Source organism: Drosophila albomicans, chromosome X (genome assembly GCF_009650485.2).
Source record: "Drosophila albomicans strain 15112-1751.03 chromosome X, ASM965048v2, whole genome shotgun sequence".
NCBI lineage: Eukaryota > Metazoa > Arthropoda > Insecta > Diptera > Drosophilidae > Drosophila > Drosophila albomicans.
This window is the reverse complement of record NC_047627.2, coordinates 26,349,227-26,362,062: the sequence shown is the minus strand read 5'-3', so window position 1 is coordinate 26,362,062 and position 12,836 is coordinate 26,349,227. Positions and strand designations below refer to the sequence as shown.

Genomic DNA, 12,836 nt, shown 5'->3' with positions numbered 1-12,836 from the left:
TGGAATTCAATAGATAAGCAATTACATCTTGTATTTCAGATTACTTAAGCTTAACTTATTCAACTTTATGTCGCTGACTTGAGTTTCAGTTAGTTTGCACTTCTTAGAACTCATTCATGTGAAATAATTGTCAATATGTTGACTTGGCAGCACTCTCGACATGAGCTGCCAATGCTGCCCAGCAATTTGAAGTGCTGCAGCCAACTTAACAATGCTCATGAAGTTGGTCGCAATTACGTTTCGTTGTTTGAATAACTTTCGGAAAAATGTTGTTGTATCTTTATGTTTTATATTAACAATTAATGATTTTAATCTAAAATATTTTCTCACGTATTTGATTTGATGATTTTTTGTAAAGAACTTTCTTGTTGTATGAATTGAAGTCTATATAGTCTTAAAATTGTAAAGTTTTCCTAATCGCTTTGATGTCTCATTTTGTTGTCTATTAAAAACACGTCAATATAAAAATATTCGACATATTACTAGAAGTTTTGATTAGCTCGTTCCTTTGCTTTGCGGTGTCAAAACTTGGGCCATTTTTCTTCTACATCTTTTTTCCTCTCGTCCTGCGTCCTTGGCCAACTTCCTTTTCTCCTTCTGGTTGCATGTGTTGTTGGCGGAGGCGCCACCAAATAAAAAGCGTGCGTTGACTGAATGTTTGTTTGTCTAGACGCAGTCCAGAGATCAGCTTTCCCCCTCTCTCCCCCATCGCTCTCCTACTTTATGGCTGTTATTCCGTTTTGTTTATCTCTGCTCTCTTCGCTTTTGCTATCTCTGCTTCACTCTGTCTGAGATGTCCTTATCAAACGCCCGAGCGACGCACAGCATAAAAAGTCAATTAGTGCGCCCAAAAAAATGCTCCAAAACAGCTCACGCCCCCTCTTCAGCTCTCCACTCCCCTCCCCACCTCACCGCTCTCTAAAGCTTTGCTGCCTTCCTGTTTTCCTCCTCATGCTCTTCCATTTCCTCACAACTCAAGCGCAGCTTTTGAGCAGCTGCCGGGCAAACAACAAACTTCATAGGCACTCTGTCCGTCTGTCCGTCTGTCTGTCTGTCCGTCCGTCTGCCACGCCCATTAGTTGGTATTCTGACTGCCCGCCTGTCGGCGCCATCATTTCATTCATTGTGGCCCTGTTGAAGGCTGTCCTCCTGTCCTGCTCTCCCTTCCCCTCTTCCTCCTCCTCCTCCCGCTCGCTTTCCAACATTTTCATTTTTCACACACAACGAAAACAAAAACGCAAAAACATTTTTCACAAAAATCAAAAACTTTTTTTTTTTTTTACTTTTTCGTTTTACGTTTTTGTTTGCGCGTTACGGGTTTGCGGCTGCGGGGTCAGGGTTCACTTTTGCGGTAGGCGCTGGCGGCCACGCCTACCACGGCCACTGTAGACGCCTTCAACAGTGTCTCAGCTTTGTTTTCATTGTAGTTGTTGTTGATGATGTTGTTGTCATACCCTGTTCTACTTGACGGAAATATCACATCGTATATCTGAAATTGAAGAAAGAAACTGTTATAAACAAAAGGCATAATATTTGAATTCCTATTTTCATAGACATCTAGGAAAAACACCTAATTTAATTCTATAATTCTTAATTTTCTTAAATTAGTTGGATACCTTAATTTATTTCAAATTTAAATTGGATAGAAATATTTGAGTGCTTACTAAAAAAAAGACGACTTTCTAAAATCAAGAACATTGCTCTTAAGAATTGCGTTCTTGAAATAAATTAAGAATAAATTCTTAAAATTAAGAACATTAGTTTCAAAAAAAGCCAAATTTTCAAAATAAGACCAAAACTTCTAGATATAGGTTACAAAATTCTGTAATAGATCAAAATTCCAAATTATAATGGTTTTATATAGATCCTAATGCTTTCGTTCATAGCTTGATTATTCGAGTGAACCATTGTCAATGGCGATCTAAGAGAAGAGATCCTGGGTTCAAATGCTGTGCGAATCGATCATAAATATTTCGTAAGTAAAAGTGATTAAAATTCAACTGATTAACTGAAATAACATACAACTAAATCGTAAAAATTCAGTTTCTTCCATTTTTTAATAAGTAAAGAACGTGAATCATAAAAATTGTAGTAAACAAAAAACAATAATATATAATATAATATTTGATTGTTCGTATTATAATACGATTTTTGGTCTTAAAGCTATACGATTTTGTTTTTCTCATTAATAAGAATTTGGGTCTTATATGCAATGTTCTTGAAATCAAGATGTGTATTCTAACATTAAGATGTTCACTTTTGAGACCAATATTCTTAGTACTAAGATAAATATCTTGATTTTAGAATTTGTTTTTTTTTTTGTGTATAAATGATTTTGTAGTTTGTATAAATAAAATTGTAATTTAGATATCTTTGAATAAGCGAACACATTTTGTGTTTTTCAACTTGCAAATCGATTACAGGGTATCTGACGTTCGTTGTTTTGATTCGTAAGCTGCCTGATGCTGCTTGGCACTTCTGTAACGTTTCGGTTTGTCGGTTTGCGAGGCATCAGCAGCACCTGCCGCTTGAAAATTCCACACGGCTTCTGTTACATTTTGATTTATTTGCTGAAATTTATTGTAAAGTTGCCCCCAGTTGCCAAAGTGAAATGTTTTTTTTTCGTTTTTTTCGTTTTGTGTGTGTGTTTATACCCGCTACCCATACGGTAGAAGGGTATTATAACTTTGTGCCGGCAGGAATTGTATGTAACAGGTAGAAGGAGGCATCTCCGACCCTATAAAGTATATATATATTCTTGATCAGCGTCAAGAGCCGAGACGATATAGCCATGTCCGTCTGTCCGTCCGTCCGTATGAAACACTGGATCTCAGAGACTATAAGAGATAGAGCTATAATTTTTTTTCCACAGCATTTGTTATGTTTGCACGCAGATCAAGCTTGTTTCAAATTTTTGCCACGCCCACTTCCGCCCCCGCAAATTAAAAAAATCGAATAACAAGCCTAATTATATTTTGAAAATGAAACCGCAATATTTTGCCTTTATTAAAAATGGGTAGCGGGTATTTCACAGTCGAGCACACTCGACTGTAACTTTCTTACTTGTTTTTGCTGTGTTTTCAGCAGAAGGAGCGAGGTTTGGAGGAGTTCGTGGATACATACAAATACGAGTACATATAGGTAGTGATTTGACTCTCGGCGCGCATTCAAGTACTCAAGAACAAGAAGAAGAAGAAGAACGCGAACGGGAAACAAGAGAAAGATACGCGTCGACGAACGACGCGTCGTCGGCGACCACAAAATCAAAAAGTCTGACAATCCATTCAAGCAAAACCATCCCCATTGCCTCCCCTTCCCGTTCCCGTTCCCCTTCCCCAACTTCCCTTCGTCCTCCTCCTCCTGCTTTCATAAGAATCAACCACAAGAACACTGAAATTAAAAACGTGCTAAAATCAAGAATACAATCGTAAGTGAAGATTGTTACTATGTCAAAATTGAACCAAGAAGAATTATTCTTAAATCAAGATCGAAAATCTACAAAAAATTTAGATTGCCCAATCTTGAAATTTAAGATTATAATCTTGTTTGAATAATGGAAAAATCTTAAACCAAAAAGGCAAAATCTTTATTCAAAATAAAACAATCTTAATCCAATCTAATCTTAGATTGTTATAAATAAAAAAAAAATAAACTGAGTGTATTTAAATTTCTTTTTAATATTTACCAGGTACAACACTTTTATAATACATAATTATGCCCATCTCTACGTACTAAGCTAACAGCAACAAAATCAGAAATTAGGTCATAATTCTTAAATATAGGGAATTTCAACATTTTAAGACACAAGAAAACTATTTTTTGTATTTTTAAATTGAAAAAACCTTAAATGAAAATTTGTAAACTACTTTTCAATCTAGAATAAAACATTCTTGAATCAAGATTTTTATCTTAAAATAAGATGGTCTTAATCTTAAAATGCAAAGTATAAAAATCTTGACTCAACTCAAAAATCTTATTTCAAGATTGTTTTTTTTTAATCTTTCAACATTTTTTCAATCTAGATTTATTTCTCTCCGTGTAGAGGCACACACAAGCAAAGCAAACCTAAGCAGAAGCAGAAGCATTCACAGCTGGGCATTGTTGCCCGCTGGCTTTGAGGGGCAACAACTGATTGAATTGAATATCAGTTTTCAGGTTTTTCCAGATTTTCACGTCTTTCACATTTTTTTTTTTTGCTTGCCTCGTTTTTTTTTTTTCTTTTTGCAGTTTTTCACTGGCAGTTTTCCGTTTCAGTTTCCATTTTTTTTTTGTTTTTTCGTTTTTCGTTACTTTGCTTCAGTTTTTCATTTGATGCCGACGGCGACAAGCTCTCGAACTCTCGAACGCTTGGCTGCCATTTGAATTTGAATGGAAATGATTTTACTTGATTTTCATATTTTTATTATGCTCCCAGGCATTGGCCACGTCGCGTCGTGTCCTTGTTTTCCTTCTTCTTCTTTTCCAGCAGCAGCAGCAGCTTTTCTTCAGCTTTTCTCTCTTTTATTTTTAGCTCTGTGAGAAATCTGTGAAAATAATATTTGGCAAACAGCTTGTTAATGCATTTGCCATTTATTAATTGTTTCACATTTCCATTCCACTCAGTCTGTTCACCTTATCTTCCCTCAAGGACTGCTGTATCATGTTGTACCTCAGCTAACTCGGCTGTTTGTCGAGCAATCCTTCTGAAATTTTCAGCATTTGCAGCTTGACTAATTTTGGATGGTTTGTGTTTAAGCGCCATCGGAACATCTATCAAAATGTTAATGAATTTTGTTTCGCAATGTTTGCCATAAGTAATTGGCTCTATTATGAATTGAGATGGATAAATGTTGAGGATAGTTTTGTCAACTTCCGAGTTGAAGTTCTTTACATATGACTGGTGAAATGTATGTCGCATCAACTAATACGAAAATAACAGTAGAATGCATACGACATTTGACACCTTTAATCACCTTTTTATACCCGCTACCCATAAGGTAGAAGTGTATTATAAGGTATTTGTACATCAGGCATCACCGACTCCATAAATACTATATACGTACTCTGGATGAGCATTAACAACCGAGACGATCTAACCATCTGTCTCGATCGGGTGAAAATTGTGAAATTTATTTAAGGAATACTTTTGTATGGCAACTAACGTGTACAGAAATACTATATCTATAGCCTTTAGTATATTTTAAGTAGTTTCCTGGCATATTATTTAGTATATTCTACGAATATACTTAACAGTGGTATTGTTGAGGTACATAATTTCGGTATATTTTAATATATATACCACATTGATATTAATTTTGGTATATTATTTAGTATATTTAAAGAATATACTTTATTAGTATTATATATACCACATTGATATTAATTTTGGTATATTATTTAGTATATTTGAAGTATATACTTTAATAGCATTATTTTTGGTATACCAATCTGGTATATTTTAAGAGTAACTTTAATAGAAATATTTAATTGGTATTGTGGAATTTATTTAAGGAATACTTTTGTATGGCAACTTACAAATGTGTACAGAAATACTTTAGTATATTTTAAGTAGTTTCCTGGTATTATTTAGTATATTCTACGAATATACTTAACAGTGGTATTGTTGAGGTACATAATTTCGGTATATTTTAATATATATACCACATTGATATTAATTTTGGTATATTATTTAGTATATTTTAAGAATATACTTAATTAGTATTATATATACCACATTGATATTAATTTTGGTATATTATTTAGTATATTTGAAGTATATACTTTAATAGCATTATTTTTGGTATACCAATCTGGTATATTTAAAGAATAACTTTAATAGTATTATTTAATTGGTATATTATTTGTTATATTTTGGAAATATACTTTAATAGTATTTATTTATTTAGTATATTAATTTGAAATATTTTAATATTTAAAGCGTTTTCGATTGTTGAACACAAATAATTGATATATCGTGAAATGTTCACCTGCCTAAATTTGGTAATTCTTCTGATTATATTTCTTTTATTTTAGACTACGAAGTCAGGTTTTTTATTAGACTCGAAAATAGTATAACTTCGTTAGTATATTTATGTAGATAAGTAAGTTTGTCAAACAACAACAAAAATAAAAACAAATTCATTTCAATCTAGTCAAATTCGAATTGTTCTTGAGCTTCAGCTTCTACTCCTGGCATTATTTATTACATTTCTTTTATGGACGAGCGAGCGAAAATGTTCTAAAAATGCTCTTAATTCTCTCACGTGTTATTAATGGAATGTGTTTGTGCTTGACTTTGGCCAACAATTTTCCAATAAGATGCATGAAATGCTCAAAAATTTAGTTGCACAGCGAGACAGAGAGAGAGACAGAGAGGGAGAGAGAGGGAGAGAAAGTGAGAAGGAGGAACATTTGTGCTTCGATTGATGCAAAGCAATTCGAATGCGGGTTTAGTAATTTCGGTAATTTTGCAACGTTTATTGGCTTTTGATGGCGGCGCTCGGCCTCGATATACCAATTCCTTTTTGCAATTGCTTTCAAGTTCATTGGGTCTACAGACTGTCCGTTAGTCCGTTTTTCCGGCTGTCCGTCTGTCCGTCCGTCCGTCCGTTTGTTCCTCTGTTGCTTCTCGGCCACTTGTCCACGCACAGGCCGCCAAAAATGTCTTGCGCGTGTGTGTGTGTGTGTATAATGGCATGCAGATGTATAATTTAGAGCAAAGCGAAGGCAACAGCAGAATATGATTACGTATACGCAACGTGAAAACTTCTTAAAGTTCAAGTGCGTGCGCGTGTGTGTGTGTGTGTGTGTGTGTGTGCCTGGTCATTACGCACGTACCACTTGTATGAATGGCCGCCTGCCAAGCCACCTGCCCGGCCACGCCCCCCTCCCCCCTCTTTGGGCGTTGGGCAGCACCCAAGTCAGCTCGTTGAGCACATAAAAATAAATCAAGTTTTTCTTCATTTCCTTTGCCGCATTTCTTTCGCTCTCTTTTCTTTCCGTTCTTCGTTTCGTTGCGTTTCGTTCGTTTTTGTTTGTTAACTTTTGTATGCTAAGGTGTGTGTGTGTGTGTGTGTGTGTGTGTGTATTGTGCATACAATATGGGCCTTTTAAGATTTTAACTTTATATTGCATACTTTTTAGGGCCAAGCAAGGTAAGAGTGAGAGAGTGAGACAGAGAGAGAGAGAGAGAGAGAGAGAGAGACAGCTGACCGCGCGCGCGTCTTTTACGCGTTTTTTATGCTAACCAAATGAAGTCAAATCTTTATTTTTATGCACACGCACAAGGTGCCAGCCCCAACAACAACAGCAACAACAACAACAACGACAGCAGCATTGACAAAAATTGTGAAAAATGTTATTAAAGTTAATCATAAATTCTGTTGTTGTCGTCCAACGGCGAACTGTGCAAAATTCAATTGAAAATCATTTTATTGCCAACGCAATAACCGCACGTGCACGGCAGGTGCAGCCCCTCTCCCCCCTTCCCTTCCCCTTCCTCCCTCACTCTTCGCAGCATTTGCCACACGTATGTGCTACGTGTTACCGCTGACGCTGACAATTTTGTGGTGCATACTTTCTGGGCAACAGCAACAGCAGCAACAACTTGCCACTTGCCACTGCAACAGCGAGGGCAACTGACAGACAGACAGGCAGACAGACAGGCAGGCAACAAGCAGTCAGTTGCCATGTTGCAAGTCTAGTTGGCCATGCCAACTATTCTATGCTATTTGCAACAACTCTTCATATTATTTTCAGCATAATTTCTTACTTCTAGTCAAGAAAATATTATGACAACATACATATATTGACAATCATTATTGCAATCAAATGAATTAAAAATATATTGGACACTCAAAAAATTGAAAAAATACCAAAACAAGTAAGAAAGTGCAGTTGAGTTTAAGCCGAGTATAAACAAAATTTCAGCAAAACAAAAAAAAAGAAAAAATCAATTTTAATAGATAACTCAAAGCATTAAATAAATTTCAAGTATTTTAGATGAAATGAGAGAGTTAGAAATTTGATAGCAAAATAAACATTAAACATTAAATAAATTTAAAGTATTTTAGATCAAACGAAAAAATTCGAAATTCGAGAGTAAAATAATTTGACAAGATTTTGATTAAGCATTTTTGGTAATTTAAATATTGGAAAGAAGAAAATTAACAAAAAAAAAAAATACAAATTGTAATCTGTTCTTTACTGTTCTCAAAATTCTTCGATCTTTTAAAAAATACTTAACCAAGGAAATAATATGAAATAATTGTGATACTTTTTTTTTATAATAATATTATCATTTAAACTCCGTTTAAAAGTGTTTTTAACAAGTGTTTACATCAAGAACAATTACTTGTTAAAAACAAAAAAAGGGAATATTAAAGTCTTTTACTGTTGAATGTTAAAATGTTAGCAAAACTTTGTCTATCTATTTTGTCTATTTATTTTGTATTTTTTTTTTAGTAGTCTGCAAAGTTGAGAAGAGACAAACGAAAGAGAGCAAAGAGTATGTGAAATTTACTAGCGCGAATTTCGTATTTGATATTTGGTATATAGTCAATCGTCAATGCTTTATAAGTATTTCATTCATTTCCTGTTGCATTCCCCATTGTAGTTGTAGTTGTAGTTGTAGTTGTTCTAGTTGTTGTCAAAAGCAACATCAACAGCAACAACAACAACGAGAGTGAGGAACAGAAAGAGAAAGAGAACGAGAGTCTGGGGAACGAGGGAGGAAGAGGAGAAATAACAACAAAAGGCAAGTTGTGTCCTTGCTCTGCCAGTTGGCATTGATGGCATCGCATTGACTCTGGCATGCCTCGACATACACACATGTACACACACCCTCACACATGCACACACACACTCACACACACATGTCGAGGCAAACACTCATGCAACGCAGATATTCAGTCCGATTATTTTGATATTAGTTTTGAAAAGCGCATTACGTTCCGCGTTGCCTCCAAGTGTGTGTGAGTGTTCGTATGTGTGTGTGTGAGTGTTCGTATGTGTGTGTGTGTGTGTGTCTGTTCGTATGTGTGTTAGTGGGCATATAATGGCCCCCATTATTGTCCACATTTGTCCAGAGCAGTCGCCGAGCTCGAAATTTGCATGCAATAGATGCGTTTGCGTTGCAAGCGATTTGTGCAACGCGACGGACGTAATGTGTTCAATATGCCACAGCTGCAACACCAACAACAACAATAACAACGACAGCAACTAGTCAATGGTGCAACAAATCGCACTGTGAAATCTCTTTCGTCACAATTTCACCAACAGCAGCACTCGAAGAAAATGCCAAATAATTGCAAAAGCCATAAATAGAGGTATGAATATCAAAGAGCGTGCTCGACGTAAATGTACCCTGTACAATCTGAAGTATTTAATGTACAAAAGAGTTAACGATTTTGATTACAAAAGAGAAATAAATAAAATCATAATAATCAACATTACAATTAACAAAAAATCGACGATTGTAATTGAAATTGATGTGTTCAAAAGTACAGTGAACACAACCAAAACTATAAGAATAGCATAACAGTTCGGTATTAGACTTAGAATATACCGAATTTAAATACCGAAAAATGTATGAGTTATTGAAAACACTAAGCAGCAGCTTAGTGAATGAAAGTGATACGTAAATCGTGTGTCTTTGGGCACAATATACAATTCCAGTATATGACATGAACAAAAAGTAACAGCTAGAGAACTAGTAAGAAAGCTACAGTTGAGTATGCTCGACTATGAGATATCCGCTACCTACATATTATTAATGAAATCATAACACTGCAGTATTACACTTAAAATATACCGAATTTAAGTACTGATCAATAATATTATTGGAGTATATTGACAAATATACCTAATAAATATATTTATATTACTTAAAATGTAACGAATTAAAATGCCGAAAAATACTAAAATATACCATTTGCCATATTTGGTATATCGAAATATACTGTAAAGTGCAAAATATATTATATACCAATGGCTATATTTAATATACTGAAATATACTAAAAATATACCAGATACCAATTGGCTATATTTAGTATATTGTAGTACAGTACAGAGCACAAAACCTAACAGATACCAATAACTATATTTAGTATATAAAAATATTGCATAGAGTACAAAATTTACCATATACCAATCACTATATTTAGTACAAAATATACCAGATACCGATGGCTATATTGAGTATACCGAAACAATATAAAATATACTAGAAATCAATACCTATATTTAGTATATAGAAATATACTATAAAATATACTATAAAATGCGAAATATATTGTATACCAATAGCTATATTTAATATACTGAAATATACTAAAAATATACCAGATACCAATTGGCTATATTTAGTATATTGTAGTACAGTACAGAGCACAAAACCTAACAGATACCAATAACTATATTTAGTATATAAAAATATTGCATAGAGTACAAAATTTACCAGATACCAATGACTATATTTAGAACAAAATATATCAGGTACCGATGGCTATATTTAGTATACCGAAATATACTATAGAATATAAAATATACTAGAAATCAATACCTATATTTAGTATATAGAAATATACCATAGAGTACAAAATATACCAGATTGTCAACCGAAGCAACTAAGAACAAAGAATGCAGACTGAAGCTGCCGCAAATGCTTTCTTCTGGATGTGCATAGATATACTGTATGTATTAAGCTATAATACCCTTCTATCCTAGCTGGTAGCGAGCATGGAAATAAAGTGATGTTCGATGCAAACCCAAATCAAAAGTGAATATTCAATGAAGCAGCGCGGTGATGAGTAATTTAATCGAATAAGCATCAGCAAAGACGATGGAGAATGGAAGGAGAATTTTATTGCGTCGAGGGGTCTACTTTATATACTATATATATTATATAGTATATTGTGTAGTAAGTGATGACACTAACTAGAGAGCTGCCATTGATGTTTGTTGGCCAAATCAAGCGTAAACAGACAGATAAACCCGATAAACAAAACAATTAATTGCATTGTGGCTAAGACAAGTCCTGGTCAGTGTCCTGTACACCCAAAAAAAATAAAGAAAAAAGAATTGCCGAACCTTCCTCTTCCTCTCCCTCTTCCTCTCTTCGCTTCGGCTGCTGTTGTTGCTCTCTTTTTAATGACTATTTTATACACACGACTGACGCTGGGCATACAATTTATTATGATTGTGGGGTTTTTACGTACGGTTTGGCACACTTTTCGGTCACTGACTTGCGAGACGTTGTCCGACCCAGTCCCTTCCCTCTCCTCTCTATCTGCCCTTTGCTTCCTCTTCCTCTGCTTTCAGCGTTGTCTGTGCAACTGGAGTTTAACGCCTCAAACTCATGTTGTGTCCATTTGTAGTGTGTGTGAGTATGGCCCACAAAAGTATGCTACGAAATATGCAACGTTTGCAATTGACTTGTCGTTGTTGTTGTCATTGTTGTTGCTGTTGTTCTTGTTGTTGTCGTTGTCGCACCATAAAGTATGCAACGAAACATGTAAAGTGTTGACAAAGTGTTATTGAGTTATCCAAACTTGACTCTCGCCCATTCTTCTTCTTCTTCGCCGCATCTCCACTACCAGCAGCCAGCAACTATACATCGACATTGGTATGCTAATGGAAAGCCATTTGATTGCCAGCTGACTCAGTTGAACAACAACAAGCTTAACGAGATTCACTTTACTGCCTTTGCTCTTTGGCTCTGCTCACACAGAGCTTCGAGTGCTTAATGTGCATATTATTATCGATAACTCAACTTGGCCGAACTAAACGTTTGGTTTGTCACATTTGTGACGCTTTCGTTGCGATATTTGTGATTGAAAAAAATACAATTGTTGTTGTCGGTAATAAGCTAATTTGTTTGAACTATCGTTTAATTGATCAATAAAAAAACATACATAACAAAATTGATCTGCTACATCAAATAATTGATCAATAAATAATAAATATTCTTAAAGAGAACTTCGTATTTGTATACAATACAGTAAATAAACGAATTTTCCATCAATCGATAACAGTCGATTATTTTATAAATAATTCCTATCAATCTAATTGGTTATCGATAACAATCGAGTATTCATTGATCGATAAATGATAAATCTATAATCACACTTTAACTGTGAATATTGTTTAAGCTAACAACATATTACAAAACCGATGTTAATCGAAATTGTTATCGATGAAAATCGATAACTCATTGATCGATAAATGATTAATAAATACTTATGCTTCAACTGTGTATATTCTTTAAGTTAACAACATATTACTAAACCGCTTCATTTCCATCGAATTTGTTATCGATAACAAATGTCAACGTTTTGATATTTCTAATTTTGGTATGAATCAAATGCTTTTGCTGCGCGCATTTTGCATAAAGTTGATACACTTTAAACAGTTTCTTTCTTTTGACTCGATAACTGAGCCCAAAAGCGCATCACTAATACATACTATCGATAACAGTCAGTTGCATAAAATATGCAAAAATGTGCAAATAGAAAGTAGTTCACAAAGCACGCAACAGTTCCATTTCCCGCTCTCTCCCAAGCGACTCATCACTTGCTACAAAGCTGAAAGCTGAAAGCCACAATCGTCATCGGCATAAAGTTGGGATAGGTAGTGCATATTATAGCTATAGCTATAGCTATAGCTATAGAGGTATAAGGGATGCGGATGCGGATACTTGTAGTTCCGGTTGCTGGAATAATGGCAATGCCAATGGCTCGGGTGGAGGGGGAAAGGGAAAAGGGGGGAATAGCATTGTGAATGGGCCACAACAAGCCGCCAATTACGATAGAAATCTAGAAAATGTGCAAAATCGAGCAAAAATTTGCGACTATAAAA

At 34.9% G+C, this 12,836-nt stretch overlaps 1 long non-coding RNA gene across 4 annotated transcripts in view; it reads right to left on the bottom strand.

Moving 5' to 3' along the window:
• Positions 1-12,836, bottom strand: part of LOC117577882 (uncharacterized) — a 52,574-nt gene that overhangs the window by 918 nt on the left and 38,820 nt on the right. For 3 of the 4 annotated variants that reach the window (XR_004573319.2, XR_007955658.1, XR_007955657.1), the window contains one exon: positions 56-1,489. This is a non-coding gene — a long non-coding RNA (uncharacterized LOC117577882). The remainder of the gene's footprint in view (positions 1-55; positions 1,490-12,836) is intronic. The other variant, XR_007955661.1, reaches the window with a different exon arrangement.